Source organism: Channa argus, unplaced genomic scaffold (assembly GCF_033026475.1).
Source record: "Channa argus isolate prfri unplaced genomic scaffold, Channa argus male v1.0 Contig022, whole genome shotgun sequence".
NCBI lineage: Eukaryota > Metazoa > Chordata > Actinopteri > Anabantiformes > Channidae > Channa > Channa argus.
Window position 1 is genome coordinate 656,935 of NW_027125241.1, and position 21,433 is coordinate 678,367.

At 43.3% G+C, this 21,433-nt stretch overlaps 8 non-coding genes across 8 annotated transcripts; all 8 read left to right on the forward strand.

Moving 5' to 3' along the window:
• Positions 1-3,322: 3,322 nt before the first annotated feature.
• On the forward strand, positions 3,323-3,395 carry trnam-cau (transfer RNA methionine (anticodon CAU)). The gene has a single exon. It is a non-coding gene; the product is annotated as a tRNA-Met (tRNA).
• Positions 3,396-9,351: 5,956 nt separating this feature from the next.
• Positions 9,352-9,424, forward strand: trnam-cau (transfer RNA methionine (anticodon CAU)). The gene has a single exon. It is a non-coding gene; the product is annotated as a tRNA-Met (tRNA).
• Positions 9,425-11,198: 1,774 nt separating this feature from the next.
• Positions 11,199-11,271, forward strand: trnam-cau (transfer RNA methionine (anticodon CAU)). The gene has a single exon. It is a non-coding gene; the product is annotated as a tRNA-Met (tRNA).
• Positions 11,272-13,274: 2,003 nt separating this feature from the next.
• Positions 13,275-13,345, forward strand: trnag-gcc (transfer RNA glycine (anticodon GCC)). The gene has a single exon. It is a non-coding gene; the product is annotated as a tRNA-Gly (tRNA).
• A 196-nt stretch (positions 13,346-13,541) lies between these two features.
• On the forward strand, positions 13,542-13,614 carry trnam-cau (transfer RNA methionine (anticodon CAU)). The gene has a single exon. It is a non-coding gene; the product is annotated as a tRNA-Met (tRNA).
• Positions 13,615-16,000: 2,386 nt separating this feature from the next.
• trnag-gcc (transfer RNA glycine (anticodon GCC)) lies at positions 16,001-16,071 on the forward strand. The gene has a single exon. It is a non-coding gene; the product is annotated as a tRNA-Gly (tRNA).
• Positions 16,072-17,809: 1,738 nt separating this feature from the next.
• On the forward strand, positions 17,810-17,880 carry trnag-gcc (transfer RNA glycine (anticodon GCC)). Its single transcript has one exon. It is a non-coding gene; the product is annotated as a tRNA-Gly (tRNA).
• A 1,744-nt stretch (positions 17,881-19,624) lies between these two features.
• Positions 19,625-19,695, forward strand: trnag-gcc (transfer RNA glycine (anticodon GCC)). Its single transcript has one exon. It is a non-coding gene; the product is annotated as a tRNA-Gly (tRNA).
• Positions 19,696-21,433: the final 1,738 nt, after the last annotated feature.

Below are 21,433 nucleotides of genomic sequence, written 5' to 3' on the forward strand. Positions count from 1 at the left end.
GGAGCTTAGATTTCAACACCTGCAAATTTTCACACCACTAGAAGGGCATGAAACAGAACAAAGGAAAAAGGGAGGGTATGCTATAAAGATGTTTTGAGACAGTTCTACCTTCTCTCCATCTCTTGAGTAGATTTGAGGGCTGGGAAGCCTCCGAAACTGTTTTACAACAAAACATTCTGTCCCAAGTACTAACCTCATTAGTCTGAAGACAATTAATGAAGACTCAATTAAGGGCGTCAATGCTATTGCCTTTGTGAAATGCGAAAAGATGTTTACATTTTTTCAATTTAGCATGCTTTTTCCCTCAGCCTCGGTAGTTCAGTGGTGATGAGGATAGATGTGATGAGGTGTTTACATTTTTTGTCAAGCCTGACACGAGGCAGGTCTATTGTAGAATGGCCAGCTTGGACATATGTGCAGTCCTCTACCTTCTAGAGAGAGCATTGGTAATGCAAAGGACAAAGGAATAAAGGCTTTAGAAAAACAAGTGTTTTTTTCCGTGAACTCTAGATGCTTAAAGCATATATAAAACCTAAAATTCAAGCCAAACTAAAGCGGACATCCAGGAATTGCGCTCCCCTGTCTAATACCCAAGATGTGTGCCAGTCAAGGAGCTTAGATTTCAACACCTGCAAATTTTCACACCACTAGAAGGGCATGAAACAGAACAAAGGAAAAAGGGAAGGTATGCTATAAAGATGTTTTAAGACATTTCTACCTTCTCTCCATCTCTTGAGTAGACGTGATGGGTGGACAGCTTCCGAAACAGTTTTCCAACAAAACATTCTGTCCCAAGTACTAACTTCATTAGTGTGACTGTCCAGAGGTGCAGTGGAACACAATGTGGGCATTGGTAGTTCAGTGGTGATGAGGTTAGTGTTGGGTTTAGTACGTAGTACTGATGGACCATCAAAAAACATTCTGTCTACACGCGATGGCGTCTTCAATGGAACTCCTTTCTCCGGCACATGGGCATTGGTGGTTCAGTGGTCGAATTCTCGCCTCTGCATCTGCAAATTCTCACCCCACTAGAATGGCATGAAACACAACAAAGGGAAAAAGGAAGGTATGCTATAAAGATGATTTAAGACACTTCTACCTTCTCTCCATCTCTTGAGTAGACACGAGGGTTGGGCAGTTTCCGAAACTGTTTTACCTTTCAGCAAAACATTCTGTCCCAAGTACAAATGTCATTAGTGCGACTGTCCAGTGGTGCAGTGGAACACAATGTGGGCATTGGTAGTTCAGTGGTGATGAGGTTAGTATGTGGTTTAGGCTGCAAGCGCCTCTTTAAAAGTCTCAGCTTGACTGACTGATATGCAGTAACAGAGGTCTCAGCCTTCTATTTATTCTCAGGACAATTAATGAAGACCCAATTAAGTGTGTCAATGCTATTGTCTTTATGAAATGCGAAAAGGTGTTTACAATTGTTTTTCAATTTAGCAGGAGCATTCCCTCAGCCTCGTTGGCGCGTCAGTCTCATAATCTGAAGGTCGTGAGTTCAAGCCTCACACGAGGCAGGTTTTTCGTAGAATGGACAGCTTCGACATATGTGCGGTCCTCTACCTTCCAGAGACAGCATTGGTAATCCAAAGGTCAAAGGAATAAAGTCTTCAGCACAACAAGTGTTCTTTCCGTGAACTCCAGCTCCCCTCTATAGTACCGACATTTGTGCCAGTCAAGGAGCTTAGACTTCAACACCTGCACATTTTCACACCACTAGAATGACATGAAACAGAACAAAGGAAAAAGGGAGGGTATGCTATAAAGATGTTTTGAGACAGTTCTACCTTCTCTCCATCTCTTGAGTAGACGTGAGGGCTGGGCAGCCTCCGAAACTGTTTTACCATCCAACAAAACATTCTGTCCCAAGTACTAACCTCATTAGTCTGAAGACAATTAATGAAGACTCAATTAAGGGCGTCAATGCTATTGCCTTTGTGAAATGCGAAAAGATGTTTACATTTTTTCAATTTAGCATGCTTTTTCCCTCAGCCTCGGTAGTTCAGTGGTGATGAGGATAGATGTGATGAGGTGGTGTTTACATTTTTTGTCAAGCCTGACACGAGGCAGGTCTATTGTAGAATGGCCAGCTTGGACATATGTGCAGTCCTCTACCTTCTAGAGAGAGCATTGGTAATGCAAAGGACAAAGGAATAAAGGCTTTAGGAGAACAACTGTTTTTTTCCGTGAACTCTAGATGATTAAAGCATATATAAAACCTAAAATTCAAGCCAAACTAAAGCGGACATCCAGGAATTGCGCTCCCCTGTCTAATACCCAAGATGTGTGCCAGTCAAGGAGCTTAGATTTCAACACCTGCAAATTTTCACACCACTAGAAGGGCATGAAACAGAACAAAGGAAAAAGGGAAGGTATGCTATAAAGATGTTTTAAGACATTTCTACCTTCTCTCCATCTGTTGAGTAGACGTGATGGGTGGACAGCTTCCGAAACAGTTTTACCTTTCAACAAAACATTCTGTCCCAAGTACAAATGTCATTAGTGCGACTGTCCAGTGGTGCAGTGGAACACAATTTGGGCATTGGTAGTTCAGTGGTGATGAGGTTAGTATGTGGTTTAGTACGTAGTACTGATGGACCATCAAAAAACATTCTGTCTACACGCAATGGCGTCTTCAATGGAACTCCTTTCTCCGGCACATGGGCATTGGTGGTTCAGTGGTCGAATTCTCGCCTCTGCATCTGCAAATTCTCACCCCACTAGAATGGCATGAAACACAACAAAGGGGAAAAGGAAGGTATGCTATAAAGATGATTTAAGACACTTCTACCTTCTCTCCATCTCTTGAGTAGACACGAGGGTTGGGCAGTTTCCGAAACTGTTTTACCTTTCAGCAAAACATTCTGTCCCAAGTACAAATGTCATTAGTGCGACTGTCCAGTGGTGCAGTGGAACACAATGTGGGCATTGGTAGTTCAGTGGTGATGAGGTTAGTATGTGGTTTAGTATGTAGTACTGATGGACCAGTAAGAAAAAGATTCTGTCTACACGCGATGGCGTCTTCAATGGAACTCCTTTTTCCAACACATGGGCATTGGTGGTTCAGTGGTCGAATTCTCGCCTGCTACGCGGGAGACCCGGGTTCGATTCCCGGCCAATGCAAGCACCTCTTTAAAAGTCTCACAACTCAAAATGAGCGCAGCTTGACTGACTGATATGCAGTAACAGAGGTCTCAGCCTTCTATTTATTCTCAGGACAATTAATGAAGACCCAATTAAGTGTGTCAATGCTATTGTCTTTATGAAATGCGAAAAGGTGTTTACAATTGTTTTTCAATTTAGCAGGCGCATTCCCTCAGCCTCGTTGGCGCAGTTGGCAGCGCGTCAGTCTCATAATCTGAAGGTCGTGAGTTCAAGCCTCACACGAGGCAGGTTTTTCGTAGAATGGACAGCTTCGACATATGTGCGGTCCTCTACCTTCCAGAGACAGCATTGGTAATCCAAAGGTCAAAGGAATAAAGTCTTCAGCACAACAAGTGTTCTTTCCGTGAACTCCAGCTCCCCTCTCTAGTACCGAGACTTGTGCCAGTCAAGGAGCTTAGACTTCAACACCTGCACATTTTCACACCACTAGAATGACATGAAACAGAACAAAGGAAAAAGGGAGGGTATGCTATAAAGATGTTTTGAGACAGTTCTACCTTCTCTCCATCTCTTGAGTAGACTTGAGGGCTGGGCAGCCTCCGAAACTGTTTTACAACAAAACATTCTGTCCCAAGTACTAACCTCAATAGTCTGAAGACAATTAATGAAGACTCAATTAAGGGCGTCAATGCTATTGCCTTTGTGAAATGCGAAAAGATGTTTACATTTTTTCAATTTAGCATGCTTTTTCCCTCAGCCACGCTGAGGGTCACGTGTAGGTGATGAGGATAGATGTGATGAGGTGTTTACATTTTTTGTCAAGCCTGACACGAGGCAGGTCTATTGTAGAATGGCCAGCTTGGACATATGTGCAGTCCTCTACCTTCTAGAGAGAGCATTGGTAATGCAAAGGACAAAGGAATAAAGGCTTTAGGAGAACAAGTGTTTTTTTCCGTGAACTCTAGATGCTTAAAGCATATATAAAACCTAAAATTCAACCCAAACTAAGGCGGACATCCAGGAATTGCGCTCCCCTGTCTAATACCCAAGATGTGTGCCAGTCAAGGAGCTTAGATTTCAACACCTGCAAATTTTCACACCACTAGAAGGGCATGAAACAGAACAAAGGAAAAAGGGAAGGTATGCTATAAAGATGTTTTAAGACATTTCTACCTTCTCTCCATCTCTTGAGTAAACGTGATGGGTGGACAGCTTCCGAAACAGTTTTCCTATAAAAACATTCTGTCCCAAGTACTAACTTTATTAGTGTGACTGTCCAGAGGTGCAGTGGAACACAATGTGGGCATTGGTAGTTCAGTGGTGATGAGGTTAGTGTGTGGTTTAGTACGTAGTACTGATGGACCATCAAAAAACATTCTGTCTACACGCGATGGCGTCTTCAATGGAACTCCTTTCTCCGGCACATGGGCATTGGTGGTTCAGTGGTCGAATCCACGCCTCTGCATCTGCAAATTCTCACCCCACTAGAATGGCATGAAACACAACAAAGGGAAAAAGGAAGGTATGCTATAAAGATGATTTAAGACACTTCTACCTTCTCTCCATCTCTTGAGTAGACACGAGGGTTGGGCAGTTTCCGAAACTGTTTTACCTTTCAGCAAAACATTCTGTCCCAAGTACAAATGTCATTAGTGCGACTGTCCAGTGGTGCAGTGGAACACAATGTGGGCATTGGTAGTTCAGTGGTGATGAGGTTAGTATGTGGTTTAGTATGTAGTACTGATGGACCATCAAGAAAAAGATTCTGTCTACACGCGATGGCGTCTTCAATGGAACTCCTTTTTCCAACACGTGGGCATTGGTGGTTCAGTGGTCGAATTCTCGCCTGCCACGCGGGAGACCCGGGCTCGATTCCCGGCCAATGCAAGCACCTCTTTAAAAGTCTCACAACTCAAAATGAGCGCAGCTTGACTGACTGATATGCAGTAACAGAGGTCTCAGCCTTCTATTTATTCTCAGGACAATTAATGAAGACCCAATTCAGTGTGTCAATGCTATTGTCTTTATGAAATGCGAAAAGGTGTTTACAATTGTTTTGCAATTTAGCAGGAGCATTCCCTCAGCCTCGTTGGCGCGTCAGTCTCATAATCTGAAGGTCGTGAGTTCAAGCCTCACACGAGGCAGGTTTTTCGTAGAATGGACAGCTTCGACATATGTGCGGTCCTCTACCTTCCAGAGACAGCATTGGTAATCCAAAGGTCAAAGGAATAAAGTCTTCAGCACAACAAGTGTTCTTTCCGTGAACTCCAGCTCCCCTCTCTAGTACCGAGATTTGTGCCAGTCAAGGAGCTTAGACTTCAACACCTGCACATTTTCACACCACTAGAATGACATGAAACAGAACAAAGGAAAAAGGGAGGGTATGCTATAAAGATGTTTTGAGACAGTTCTACCTTCTCTCCATCTCTTGAGTAGACGTGAGGGCTGGGCAGCCTCCGAAACTGTTTTACCATCCAACAAAACATTCTGTCCCAAGTACTAACCTCAATAGTCTGAAGACAATTAATGAAGACTCAATTAAGGGCGTCAATGCTATTGCCTTTGTGAAATGCGAAAAGATGTTTACATTTTTTCAATTTAGCATGCTTTTTCCCTCAGCCTCGGTAGTTCAGTGGTGATGAGGATAGATGTGATGAGGTGTTTACATTTTTTGTCAAGCCTGACACGAGGCAGGTCTATTGTAGAATGGCCAGCTTGGACATATGTGCAGTCCTCTACCTTCTAGAAAGAGCATTGGTAATGCAAAGGACAAAGGAATAAAGGCTTTAGGAGAACAAGTGTTTTTTTCCATGAACTCTAGATGCTTAAAGCATATATAAAACCTAAAATTCAACCCAAACTAAAGCGGACATCCAGGAATTGCGCTCCCCTATCTAATACCCAAGATGTGTGCCAGTCAAGGAGCTTAGATTTCAACACCTGCACATTTTCACACCACTAGAATGACATGAAACAGAACAAAGGAAAAAGGGAGGGTATGCTATAAAGATGTTTTGAGACAGTTCTACCTTCTCTCCATCTCTTGAGTAGACTTGAGGGCTGGGCAGCCTCCGAAACTGTTTTACAACAAAACATTCTGTCCCAAGTACTAACCTCATTAGTCTGAAGACAATTAATGAAGACTCAATTAAGGGCGTCAATGCTATTGCCTTTGTGAAATGCGAAAAGATGTTTACATTTTTTCAATTTAGCATGCTTTTTCCCTCAGCCTCGGTAGTTCAGTGGTGATGAGGATAGATGTGATGAGGTGTTTACATTTTTTGTCAAGCCTGACACGAGGCAGGTCTATTGTAGAATGGCCAGCTTGGACATATGTGCAGTCCTCTACCTTCTAGAGAGAGCATTGGTAATGGAAAGGACAAAGGAATAAAGGCTTTAGGAGAACAAGTGTTTTTTTCCGTGAATTCTAGATGCTTAAAGCATATATAAAACCTAAAATTCAAGCCAAACTAAAGCGGACATCCAGGAATTGCGCTCCCCTGTCTAATACCCAAGCTGTGTGCCAGTCAAGGAGCTTAGATTTCAACACCTGCAAATTTTCACACCACTAGAAGGGCATGAAACAGAACAAAGGAAAAAGGGAAGGTATGCTATAAAGATGTTTTAAGACATTTCTACCTTCTCTCCATCTCTTGAGTAGACGTGATGGGTGGACAGCTTCCGAAACAGTTTTCCAACAAAACATTCTGTCCCAAGTACTAACTTCATTAGTGTGACTGTCCAGAGGTGCAGTGGAACACAATGTGGGCATTGGTAGTTCAGTGGTGATGAGGTTAGTGTTGGGTTTAGTACGTAGTACTGATGGACCATCAAAAAACATTCTGTCTACACGCGATGGCGTCTTCAATGGAACTCCTTTCTCCGGCACATGGGCATTGGTGGTTCAGTGGTCGAATTCTCGCCTCTGCATCTGCAAATTCTCACCCCACTAGAATGGCATGAAACACAACAAAGGGAAAAAGGAAGGTATGCTATAAAGATGATTTAAGACACTTCTACCTTCTCTCCATCTCTTGAGTAGACACGAGGGTTGGGCAGTTTCCGAAACTGTTTTACCTTTCAGCAAAACATTCTGTCCCAAGTACAAATGTCATTAGTGCGACTGTCCAGTGGTGCAGTGGAACACAATGTGGGCATTGGTAGTTCAGTGGTGATGAGGTTAGTATGTGGTTTAGGCTGCAAGCGCCTCTTTAAAAGTCTCAGCTTGACTGACTGATATGCAGTAACAGAGGTCTCAGCCTTCTATTTATTCTCAGGACAATTAATGAAGACCCAATTAAGTGTGTCAATGCTATTGTCTTTATGAAATGCGAAAAGGTGTTTACAATTGTTTTTCAATTTAGCAGGAGCATTCCCTCAGCCTCGTTGGCGCGTCAGTCTCATAATCTGAAGGTCGTGAGTTCAAGCCTCACACGAGGCAGGTTTTTCGTAGAATGGACAGCTTCGACATATGTGCGGTCCTCTACCTTCCAGAGACAGCATTGGTAATCCAAAGGTCAAAGGAATAAAGTCTTCAGCACAACAAGTGTTCTTTCCGTGAACTCCAGCTCCCCTCTATAGTACCGAGATTTGTGCCAGTCAAGGAGCTTAGACTTCAACACCTGCACATTTTCACACCACTAGAATGACATGAAACAGAACAAAGGAAAAAGGGAGGGTATTCTATAAAGATGTTTTGAGACAGTTCTACCTTCTCTCCATCTCTTGAGTAGACGTGAGGGCTGGGCAGCCTCCGAAACTGTTTTACCATCCAACAAAACATTCTGTCCCAAGTACTAACCTCATTAGTCTGAAGACAATTAATGAAGACTCAATTAAGGGCGTCAATGCTATTGCCTTTGTGAAATGCGAAAAGATGTTTACATTTTTTCAATTTAGCATGCTTTTTCCCTCAGCCTCGGTAGTTCAGTGGTGATGAGGATAGATGTGATGAGGTGGTGTTTACATTTTTTGTCAAGCCTGACACGAGGCAGGTCTATTGTAGAATGGCCAGCTTGGACATATGTGCAGTCCTCTACCTTCTAGAGAGAGCATTGGTAATGCAAAGGACAAAGGAATAAAGGCTTTAGGAGAACAACTGTTTTTTTCCGTGAACTCTAGATGCTTAAAGCATATATAAAACCTAAAATTCAAGCCAAACTAAAGCGGACATCCAGGAATTGCGCTCCCCTGTCTAATACCCAAGATGTGTGCCAGTCAAGGAGCTTAGATTTCAACACCTGCAAATTTTCACACCACTAGAAGGGCATGAAACAGAACAAAGGAAAAAGGGAAGGTATGCTATAAAGATGTTTTAAGACATTTCTACCTTCTCTCCATCTGTTGAGTAGACGTGATGGGTGGACAGCTTCCGAAACAGTTTTACCTTTCAACAAAACATTCTGTCCCAAGTACAAATGTCATTAGTGCGACTGTCCAGTGGTGCAGTGGAACACAATGTGGGCATTGGTAGTTCAGTGGTGATGAGGTTAGTATGTGGTTTAGTACGTAGTACTGATGGACCATCAAAAAACATTCTGTCTACACGCAATGGCGTCTTCAATGGAACTCCTTTCTCCGGCACATGGGCATTGGTGGTTCAGTGGTCGAATTCTCGCCTCTGCATCTGCAAATTCTCACCCCACTAGAATGGCATGAAACACAACAAAGGGAAAAAGGAAGGTATGCTATAAAGATGATGTAAGACACTTCTACCTTCTCTCCATCTCTTGAGTAGACACGAGGGTTGGGCAGTTTCCGAAACTGTTTTACCTTTCAGCAAAACATTCTGTCCCAAGTACAAATGTCATTAGTGCGACTGTCCAGTGGTGCAGTGGAACACAATGTGGGCATTGGTAGTTCAGTGGTGATGAGGTTAGTATGTGGTTTAGTATGTAGTACTGATGGACCATCAAGAAAAAGATTCTGTCTACACGCGATGGCGTCTTCAATGGAACTCCTTTTTCCAACACGTGGGCATTGGTGGTTCAGTGGTCGAATTCTCGCCTGCTACGCGGGAGACCCGGGTTCGATTCCCGGCCAATGCAAGCACCTCTTTAAAAGTCTCACAACTCAAAATGAGCGCAGCTTGACTGACTGATATGCAGTAACAGAGGTCTCAGCCTTCTATTTATTCTCAGGACAATTAATGAAGACCCAATTAAGTGTGTCAATGCTATTGTCTTTATGAAATGCGAAAAGGTGTTTACAATTGTTTTTCAATTTAGCAGGCGCATTCCCTCAGCCTCGTTGGCGCAGTTGGCAGCGCGTCAGTCTCATAATCTGAAGGTCGTGAGTTCAAGCCTCACACGAGGCAGGTTTTTCGTAGAATGGACAGCTTCGACATATGTGCGGTCCTCTACCTTCCAGAGACAGCATTGGTAATCCAAAGGTCAATGGAATAAAGTCTTCAGTACAACAAGTGTTCTTTCCGTGAACTCCAGCTCCCCTCTCTAGTACCGAGACTTGTGCCAGTCAAGGAGCTTAGACTTCAACACCTGCACATTTTCACACCACTAGAATGACATGAAACAGAACAAAGGAAAAAGGGAGGGTATGCTATAAAGATGTTTTGAGACAGTTCTACCTTCTCTCCATCTCTTGAGTAGACTTGAGGGCTGGGCAGCCTCCGAAACTGTTTTACAACAAAACATTCTGTCCCAAGTACTAACCTCAATAGTCTGAAGACAATTAATGAAGACTCAATTAAGGGCGTCAATGCTATTGCCTTTGTGAAATGCGAAAAGATGTTTACATTTTTTCAATTTAGCATGCTTTTTCCCTCAGCCTCGGTAGTTCAGTGGTGATGAGGATAGATGTGATGAGGTGGTGTTTACATTTTTTGTCAAGCCTGACACGAGGCAGGTCTATTGTAGAATGGCCAGCTTGGACATATGTGCAGTCCTCTACCTTCTAGAGAGAGCATTGGTAATGCAAAGGACAAAGGAATAAAGGCTTTAGGAGAACAAGTGTTTTTTTCCGTGAACTCTAGATGCTTAAAGCATATATAAAACCTAAAATTCAACCCAAACTAAGGCGGACATCCAGGAATTGCGCTCCCCTGTCTAATACCCAAGATGTGTGCCAGTCAAGGAGCTTAGATTTCAACACCTGCAAATTTTCACACCACTAGAAGGGCATGAAACAGAACAAAGGAAAAAGGGAAGGTATGCTATAAAGATGTTTTAAGACATTTCTACCTTCTCTCCATCTGTTGAGTAGACGTGATGGGTGGACAGCTTCCGAAACAGTTTTCCAACAAAACATTCTGTCCCAAGTACTAACTTCATTAGTGTGACTGTCCAGAGGTGCAGTGGAACACAATGTGGGCATTGGTAGTTCAGTGGTGATGAGGTTAGTGTTGGGTTTAGTACGTAGTACTGATGGACCATCAAAAAACATTCTGTCTACACGCGATGGCGTCTTCAATGGAACTCCTTTCTCCGGCACATGGGCATTGGTGGTTCAGTGGTCGAATTCTCGCCTCTGCATCTGCAAATTCTCACCCCACTAGAATGGCATGAAACACAACAAAGGGAAAAAGGAAGGTATGCTATAAAGATGATTTAAGACACTTCTACCTTCTCTCCATCTCTTGAGTAGACACGAGGGTTGGGCAGTTTCCGAAACTGTTTTACCTTTCAGCAAAACATTCTGTCCCAAGTACAAATGTCATTAGTGCGACTGTCCAGTGGTGCAGTGGAATACAATGTGGGCATTGGTAGTTCAGTGGTGATGAGGTTAGTATGTGGTTTAGTATGTAGTACTGATGGACCATCAAGAAAAAGATTCTGTCTACACGCGATGGCGTCTTCAATGGAACTCCTTTTTCCAACACGTGGGCATTGGTGGTTCAGTGGTCGAATTCTCGCCTGCCACGCGGGAGACCCGGGCTCGATTCCCGGCCAATGCAAGCTCCTCTTTAAAAGTCTCAGCTTGACTGACTGATATGCAGTAACAGAGGTCTCAGCCTTCTATTTATTCTCAGGACAATTAATGAAGACCCAATTAATTGTGTCAATGCTATTGTCTTTATGAAATGCGAAAAGGTGTTCACAATTGTTTTTCAATTTAGCAGGCGCATTCCCTCAGGCTCGTTGGCGCAGTTGGCAGCGCGTCAGTCTCATAATCTGAAGGTCGTGAGTTCAAGCCTCACACGAGGCAGGTTTTTCGTGGAATGGACAGCTTCGACATATGTGCGGTCCTCTACCTTCCAGAGACAGCATTGGTAATCCAAAGGTCAAAGGAATAAAGTCTTCAGCACAACAAGTGTTCTTTCCGTGAACTCCAGCTCCCCTCTCTAGTACCGAGATTTGTGCCAGTCAAGGAGCTTAGACTTCAACACCTGCACATTTTCACACCACTAGAATGACATGAAACAGAACAAAGGAAAAAGGGAGGGTATGCTATAAAGATGTTTTGAGACAGTTCTACCTTCTCTCCATCTCTTGAGTAGACGTGAGGGCTGGGCAGCCTCCGAAACTGTTTTACAACAAAACATTCTGTCCCAAGTACTAACCTCATTAGTCTGAAGACAATTAATGAAGACTCAATTAAGGGCGTCAATGCTATTGCCTTTGTGAAATGCGAAAAGATGTTTACATTTTTTCAATTTAGCATGCTTTTTCCCTCAGCCTCGGTAGTTCAGTGGTGATGAGGATAGATGTGATGAGGTGGTGTTTACATTTTTTGTCAAGCCTGACAAGAGGCAGGTCTATTGTAGAATGGCCAGCTTGGACATATGTGCAGTCCTCTACCTTCTAGAGAGAGCATTGGTAATGCAAAGGACAAAGGAATAAAGGCTTTAGGAGAACAAGTGTTTTTTTCCGTGAACTCTAGATGCTTAAAGCATATATAAAACCTAAAATTCAACCCAAACTAAGGCGGACATCCAGGAATTGCGCTCCCCTGTCTAATACCCAAGATGTGTGCCAGTCAAGGAGCTTAGATTTCAACACCTGCAAATTTTCACACCACTAGAAGGGCATGAAACAGAACAAAGGAAAAAGGGAAGGTATGCTATAAAGATGTTTTAAGACATTTCTACCTTCTCTCCATCTCTTGAGTAAACGTGATGGGTGGACAGCTTCCGAAACAGTTTTCCAACAAAACATTCTGTCCCAAGTACTAACTTTATTAGTGTGACTGTCCAGAGGTGCAGTGGAACACAATGTGGGCATTGGTAGTTCAGTGGTGATGAGGTTAGTGTGTGGTTTAGTACGTAGTACTGATGGACCATCAAAAAACATTCTGTCTACACGCGATGGCGTCTTCAATGGAACTCCTTTCTCCGGCACATGGGCATTGGTGGTTCAGTGGTCGAATCCACGCCTCTGCATCTGCAAATTCTCACCCCACTAGAATGGCATGAAACACAACAAAGGGAAAAAGGAAGGTATGCTATAAAGATGATTTAAGACACTTCTACCTTCTCTCCATCTCTTGAGTAGACACGAGGGTTGGGCAGTTTCCGAAACTGTTTTACCTTTCAGCAAAACATTCTGTCCCAAGTAAAAATGTCATTAGTGCGACTGTCCAGTGGTTATTTTGTCAAGCCTGACACGAGGCAGGTCTATTGTAGAATGGCCAGCTTGGACATATGTGCAGTCCTCTACCTTCTAGAGAGAGCATTGGTAATGCAAAGGACAAAGGAATAAAGGCTTTAGGAGAACAAGTGTTTTTTTCCGTGAACTCTAGATGCTTAAAGCATATATAAAACCTAAAATTCAACCCAAACTAAAGCGGACATCCAGGAATTGCGCTCCCCTGTCTAATACCCAAGATGTGTGCCAGTCAAGGAGCTTAGATTTCAACACCTGCAAATTTTCACCCCACTAGAATGGCATGAAACACAACAAAGGGAAAAAGGGAAGGTATGCTATAAAGATGATTTAAGACACTTCTACCTTCTCTCCATCTCTTGAGTAGACACGAGGGTTGGGCAGTTTCCGAAACTGTTTTACCTTTCAGCAAAACATTCTGTCCCAAGTACAAATGTCATTAGTGCGACTGTCCAGTGGTGCAGTGGAACACAATGTGGGCATTGGTAGTTCAGTGGTGATGAGGTTAGTATGTGGTTTAGTATGTAGTACTGATGGACCATCAAGAAAAAGATTCTGTCTACACGCGATGGCATCTTCAATGGAACTCCTTTCTCCGGCACATGGGCATTGGTGGTTCAGTGGTGGAATTCTCGCCTGCCACGCGGGAGACCCGGGTTCGATTCCCGGCCAATGCAAGCACCTCTTTAAAAGTCTCACAACTCAAAATGAGCGCAGCTTGACTGACTGATATGCAGTAACAGAGGTCGCAGCCTTCTATTTATTCTCAGGACAATTAATGAAGACCCAATTAAGTGTGTCAATGCTATTATCTTTATGAAATGCGAAAAGGTGTTTACAATTGTTTTTCAATTTAGCAGGCTCATTCCCTCAGCCTCGTTGGCGCAGTTGGCAGCGCGTCAGTCTCATAATCTGAAGGTCGTGAGTTCAAGCCTCACACGAGGCAGGTTTTTCGTAGAATGGACAGCTTTGACATATGTGCGGTCCTCTACCTTCCAGAGACAGCATTGGTAATCCAAAGGTCAAAGGAATAAAGTCTTCAGCACAACAAGTGTTCTTTCCGTGAACTCCAGCTCCCCTCTCTAGTACCGAGATTTGTGCCAGTCAAGGAGCTTAGACTTCAACACCTGCACATTTTCACACCACTAGAATGACATGAAACAGAACAAAGGAAAAAGGGAGGGTATGCTATAAAGATGTTTTGAGACAGTTCTACCTTCTCTCCATCTCTTGAGTAGACGTGAGGGCTGGGCAGCCTCCGAAACTGTTTTACAACAAAACATTCTGTCCCAAGTACTAACCTCATTAGTCTGAAGACAATTAATGAAGACTCAATTAAGGGCGTCAATGCTATTGCCTTTGTGAAATGCGAAAAGATGTTTACATTTTTTCAATTTAGCATGCTTTTTCCCTCAGCCTCGGTAGTTCAGTGGTGATGAGGATAGATGTGATGAGGTGTTTACATTTTTTGTCAAGCCTGACACGAGGCAGGTCTATTGTAGAATGGCCAGCTTGGACATATGTGCAGTCCTCTACCTTCTAGAGAGAGCATTGGTAATGCAAAGGACAAAGGAATAAAGGCTTTAGGAGAACAAGCGTTTTTTTCCGTGAACTCTAGATGCTTAAAGCATATATAAAACCTAAAATTCAACCCAAACTAAAGCGGACATCCAGGAATTGCGCTCCCCTGTCTAATACCCAAGATGTGTGCCAGTCAAGGAGCTTAGATTTCAACACCTGCAAATTTTCACACCACTAGAAGGGCATGAAACAGAACAAAGGAAAAAGGGAAGGTATGCTATAAAGATGTTTTAAGACATTTCTACCTTCTCTCCATCTCTTGAGTAGACGTGATGGGTGGACAGCTTCCGAAACAGTTTTCCAACAAAACATTCTGTCCCAAGTACTAACTTCATTAGTGTGACTGTCCAGAGGTGCAGTGGAACACAATGTAGGCATTGGTAGTTCAGTGGTGATGAGGTTAGTGTTGGGTTTAGTACGTAGTACTGATGGACCATCAAAAAACATTCTGTCTACACGCGATGGCGTCTTCAATGGAACTCCTTTCTCCGGCACATGGGCATTGGTGGTTCAGTGGTCGAATCCACGCCTCTGCATCTGCAAATTCTCACCCCACTAGAATGGCATGAAACACAACAAAGGGAAAAAGGAAGGTATGCTATAAAGATGATTTAAGACACTTCTACCTTCTCTCCATCTCTTGAGTAGACACGAGGGTTGGGCAGTTTCCGAAACTGTTTTACCTTTCAGCAAAACATTCTGTCCCAAGTAAAAATGTCATTAGTGCGACTGTCCAGTGGTTATTTTGTCAAGCCTGACACGAGGCAGGTCTATTGTAGAATGGCCAGCTTGGACATATGTGCAGTCCTCTACCTTCTAGAGAGAGCATTGGTAATGCAAAGGACAAAGGAATAAAGGCTTTAGGAGAACAAGTGTTTTTTTCCGTGAACTCTAGATGCTTAAAGCATATATAAAACCTAAAATTCAACCCAAACTAAAGCGGACATCCAGGAATTGCGCTCCCCTGTCTAATACCCAAGATGTGTGCCAGTCAAGGAGCTTAGATTTCAACACCTGCAAATTTTCACCCCACTAGAATGGCATGAAACACAACAAAGGGAAAAAGGGAAGGTATGCTATAAAGATGATTTAAGACACTTCTACCTTCTCTCCATCTCTTGAGTAGACACGAGGGTTGGGCAGTTTCCGAAACTGTTTTACCTTTCAGCAAAACATTCTGTCCCAAGTACAAATGTCATTAGTGCGACTGTCCAGTGGTGCAGTGGAACACAATGTGGGCATTGGTAGTTCAGTGGTGATGAGGTTAGTATGTGGTTTAGTATGTAGTACTGATGGACCATCAAAAAACATTCTGTCTACAGGCGATGGCGTCTTCAATGGAACTCCTTTCTCCGGCACATGGGCATTGGTGGTTCAGTGGTCGAATTCTCGCCTCTGCATCTGCAAATTCTCACCCCACTAGAATGGCATGAAACACAACAAAGGGAAAAAGGAAGGTATGCTATAAAGATGATTTAAGACACTTCTACCTTCTCTCCATCTCTTGAGTAGACACGAGGGTTGGGCAGTTTCCGAAACTGTTTTACCTTTCAGCAAAACATTCTGTCCCAAGTACAAATGTCATTAGTGCGACTGTCCAGTGGTGCAGTGGAACACAATGTGGGCATTGGTAGTTCAGTGGTGATGAGGTTAGTATGTGGTTTAGTATGTAGTACTGATGGACCATCAAGAAAAAGATTCTGTCTACACGCGATGGCGTCTTCAATGGAACTCCTTTTTCCAACACGTGGGCATTGGTGGTTCAGTGGTCGAATTCTCGCCTGCCACGCGGGAGACCCGGGTTCGATTCCCGGCCAATGCAAGCGCATCTTTAAAAGTCTCAGCTTGACTGACTGATATGCAGTAACAGAGGTCTCAGCCTTCTATTTATTCTCAGGACAATTAATGAAGACCCAATTAAGTGTGTCAATGCTATTGTCTTTATGAAATGCGAAAAGGTGTTTACAATTAACAGTTGGCAGCGCGTCAGTCTCATAATCTGAAGGTCGTGAGTTCAAGCCTCACACGAGGCAGGTTTTTCGTCGAATGGACAGCTTCGACATATGTGCGGTCCTCTACCTTCCAGAGACAGCATTGGTAATCCAAAGGTCAAAGGAATAAAGTCTTCAGCACAACAAGTGTTCTTTCCGTGAACTCCAGCTCCCCTCTCTAGTACCGAGATTTGTGCCAGTCAAGGAGCTTAGACTTCAACACCTGCACATTTTCACACCACTAGAATGACATGAAACAGAACAAAGGAAAAAGGGAGGGTATGCTATAAAGATGTTTTGAGACAGTTCTACCTTCTCTCCATCTCTTGAGTAGACGTGAGGGCTGGGCAGCCTCCGAAACTGTTTTACCATCCAACAAAACATTCTGTCCCAAGTACTAACCTCAATAGTCTGAAGACAATTAATGAAGACTCAATTAAGGGCGTCAATGCTATTGCCTTTGTGAAATGCGAAAAGATGTTTACATTTTTTCAATTTAGCATGCTTTGTCCATCAGCCTCGGAAGTTCAGTGGTGATGAGGATAGATGTGATGAGGTGTTTACATTTTTTGTCAAGCCTGACACGAGGCAGGTCTATTGTAGAATGGCCAGCTTGGACATATGTGCAGTCCTCTACCTTCTAGAGAGAGCATTGGTAATGCAAAGGACAAAGGAATAAAGGCTTTAGGAGAACAAGTGTTTTTTTCCGTGAACTCTAGATGCTTAAAGCATATATAAAACCTAAAATTCAAGCCAAACTAAAGCGGACATCCAGGAATTGCGCTCCCCTGTCTAATACCCAAGATGTGTGCCAGTCAAGGAGCTTAGATTTCAACACCTGCAAATTTTCACACCACTAGAAGGGCATGAAACAGAACAAAGGAAAAAGGGAAGGTATGCTATAAAGATGTTTTAAGACATTTCTACCTTCTCTCCATCTCTTGAGTAGACGTGATGGGTGGACAGCTTCCGAAACAGTTTTCCAACAAAACATTCTGTCCCAAGTACTAACTTCATTAGTGTGACTGTCCAGAGGTGCAGTGGAACACAATGTGGGCATTGGTAGTTCAGTGGTGATGAGGTTAGTGTTGGGTTTAGTACGTAGTACTGATGGACCATCAAAAAACATTCTGTCTACACGCGATGGCGTCTTCAATGGAACTCCTTTCTCCGGCACATGGGCATTGGTGGTTCAGTGGTCGAATTCTCGCCTCTGCATCTGCAAATTCTCACCCCACTAGAATGGCATGAAACACAACAAAGGGAAAAAGGAAGGTATGCTATAAAGATGATTTAAGACACTTCTACCTTCTCTCCATCTCTTGAGTAGACACGAGGGTTGGGCAGTTTCCGAAACTGTTTTACCTTTCAGCAAAACATTCTGTCCCAAGTACAAATGTCATTAGTGCGACTGTCCAGTGGTGCAGTGGAACACAATGTGGGCGTTGGTAGTTCAGTGGTGATGAGGTTAGTATGTGGTTTAGTATGTAGTACTGATGGACCATCAAGAAAAAGATTTTGTCTACACGCGATGGCGTCTTCAATGGAACTCCTTTTTCCAACACGTGGGCATTGGTGGTTCAGTGGTCGAATTCTCGCCTGCCACGCGGGAGACCCGGGTTCGATTCCCGGCCAATGCAAGCGCATCTTTAAAGGTCTCAGCTTGAATGACTGATATGCAGTAACAGAGGTCTCAGCCTTCTATTTATTCTCAGGACAATTAATGAAGACCCAATTAAGTGTGTCAATGCTATTGTCTTTATGAAATGCGAAAAGGTGTTTACAATTAACAGTTGGCAGCGCGTCAGTCTCATAATCTGAAGGTCGTGAGTTCAAGCCTCACACGAGGCAGGTTTTTCGTAGAATGGACAGCTTCGACATATGTGCGGTCCTCTACCTTCCAGAGACAGCATTGGTAATCCAAAGGTCAAAGGAATAAAGTCTTCAGCACAACAAGTGTTCTTTCCGTGAACTCCAGCTCCCCTCTCTAGTACCGAGATTTGTGCCAGTCAAGGAGCTTAGACTTCAACACCTGCACATTTTCACACCACTAGAATGACATGAAACAGAACAAAGGAAAAAGGGAGGGTATGCTATAAAGATGTGTTGAGACAGTTCTACCTTCTCTCCATCTCTTGAGTAGACGTGAGGGCTGGGCAGCCTCCGAAACTGTTTTACCATCCAACAAAACATTCTGTCCCAAGTACTAACCTCAATAGTCTGAAGACAATTAATGAAGACTCAATTAAGGGCGTCAATGCTATTGCCTTTGTGAAATGCGAAAAGATGTTTACATTTTTTCAATTTAGCATGCTTTTTCCCTCAGCCTCGGAAGTTCAGTGGTGATGAGGATAGATGTGATGAGGTGTTTACATTTTTTGTCAAGCCTGACACGAGGCAGGTCTATTGTAGAATGGCCAGCTTGGACATATGTGCAGTCCTCTACCTTCTAGAGAGAGCATTGGTAATGCAAAGGACAAAGGAATAAAGGCTTTAGGAGAACAAGTGTTTTTTTCCGTGAACTCTAGATGCTTAAAGCATATATAAAACCTAAAATTCAAGCCAAACTAAAGCGGACATCCAGGAATTGCGCTCCCCTGTCTAATACCCAAGATGTGTGCCAGTCAAGGAGCTTAGATTTCAACACCTGCAAATTTTCACACCACTAGAAGGGCATGAAACAGAACAAAGGAAAAAGGGAAGGTATGCTATAAAGATGTTTTAAGACATTTCTACCTTCTCTCCATCTGTTGAGTAGATGTGATGGGTGGACAGCTTCCGAAACAGTTTTACCTTTCAACAAAACATTCTGTCCCAAGTACAAATGTCATTAGTGCGACTGTCCAGTGGTGCAGTGGAACACAATGTGGGCATTGGTAGTTCAGTGGTGATGAGGTTAGTATGTGGTTTAGTACGTAGTACTGATGGACCATCAAAAAACATTCTGTCTACAGGCGATGGCGTCTTCAATGGAACTCCTTTCTCCGGCACATGGGCATTGGTGGTTCAGTGGTCGAATTCTCGCCTCTGCATCTGCAAATTCTCACCCCACTAGAATGGCATGAAACACAACAAAGGGAAAAAGGAAGGTATGCTATAAAGATGATTTAAGACACTTCTACCTTCTCTCCATCTCTTGAGTAGACACGAGGGTTGGGCAGTTTCCGAAACTGTTTTACCTTTCAGCAAAACATTCTGTCCCAAGTACAAATGTCATTAGTGCGACTGTCCAGTGGTGCAGTGGAACACAATGTGGGCATTGGTAGTTCAGTGGTGATGAGGTTAGTATGTGGTTTAGTATGTAGTACTGATGGACCATCAAGAAAAAGATTTTGTCTACACGCGATGGCGTCTTCAATGGAACTTCTTTTTTCCAACACGTGGGCATTGGTGGTTCAGTGGTCGAATTCTCGCCTGCCACGCGGGAGACCCGGGTTCGATTCCCGGCCAATGCAAGCGCATCTTTAAAAGTCTCACAACTCAAAATGAGCGCAGCTTGACTGACTGATATGCAGTAACAGAGGTCTCAGCCTTGTATTTATTCTCAGGACAATTAATGAAGACCCAATTAAGTGTGTCAATGCTATTGTCTTTATGAAATGCGAAAAGGTGTTTACAATTGTTTTTCAATTTAGCAGGCGCATTCCCTCAGCCTCGTTGGCGCAGTTGGCAGCGCCTCAGTCTCATAATCTGAAGGTTGTGAGTTCAAGCTTCACACGAGGCAGGTTTTTTGTAGAATGGACAGCTTCGACATATGTGCGGTCCTCTACCTTCCAGAGACAGCATTGGTAATCCAAAGGTCAAAGGAATAAAGTCTTCAGCACAACAAGTGTTCTTTCCGTGAACTCCAGCTCCCCTCTCTAGTACCGAGACTTGTGCCAGTCAAGGAGCTTAGACTTCAACACCTGCACATTTTCACACCACTAGAATGACATGAAACAGAACAAAGGAAAAAGGGAGGGTATGTTATAAAGATGTTTTGAGACAGTTCTACCTTCTCTCCATCTCTTGAGTAGACTTGAGGGCTGGGCAGCCTCCGAAACTGTTTTACAACAAAACATTCTGTCCCAAGTACTAACCTCATTAGTCTGAAGACAATTAATGAAGACTCAATTAAGGGCGTCAATGCTATTGCCTTTGTGAAATGCGAAAAGATGTTTACATTTTTTCAATTTAGCATGCTTTTTCCCTCAGCCTCGGTAGTTCAGTGGTGATGAGGATAGATGTGATGAGGTGGTGTTTACATTTTTTGTCAAGCCTGACACGAGGCAGGTCTATTGTAGAATGGCCAGCTTGGACATATGTGCAGTCCTCTACCTTCTAGAGAGAGCATTGGTAATGCAAAGGACAAAGGAATAAAGGCTTTAGGAGAACAAGTGTTTTTTTCCGTGAACTCTAGATGCTTAAAGCATATATAAAACCTAAAATTCAACCCAAACTAAAGCGGACATCCAGGAATTGCGCTCCCCTGTCTAATACCCAAGATGTGTGCCAGTCAAGGAGCTTAGATTTCAACACCTGCAAATTTTCACACCACTAGAAGGGCATGAAACAGAACAAAGGAAAAAGGGAAGGTATGCTATAAAGATGTTTTAAGACATTTCTACCTTCTCTCCATCTCTTGAGTAGACGTGATGGGTGGACAGCTTCCGAAACAGTTTTCCAACAAAACATTCTGTCCCAAGTACTAACTTCATTAGTGTGACTGTCCAGAGGTGCAGTGGAACACAATGTGGGCATTGGTAGTTCAGTGGTGATGAGGTTAGTGTTGGGTTTAGTACGTAGTACTGATGGACCATCAAAAAACATTCTGTCTACAGGCGATGGCGTCTTCAATGGAACTCCTTTCTCCGGCACATGGGCATTGGTGGTTCAGTGGTCGAATTCTCGCCTCTGCATCTGCAAATTCTCACCCCACTAGAATGGCATGAAACACAACAAAGGGAAAAAGGAAGGTATGCTATAAAGATGATTTAAGACACTTCTACCTTCTCTCCATCTCTTGAGTAGACACGAGGGTTGGGCAGTTTCCGAAACTGTTTTACCTTTCAGCAAAACATTCTGTCCCAAGTACAAATGTCATTAGTGCGACTGTCCAGTGGTGCAGTGGAACACAATGTGGGCATTGGTAGTTCAGTGGTGATGAGGTTAGTATGTGGTTTAGGCTGCAAGCGCCTCTTTAAAAGTCTCAGC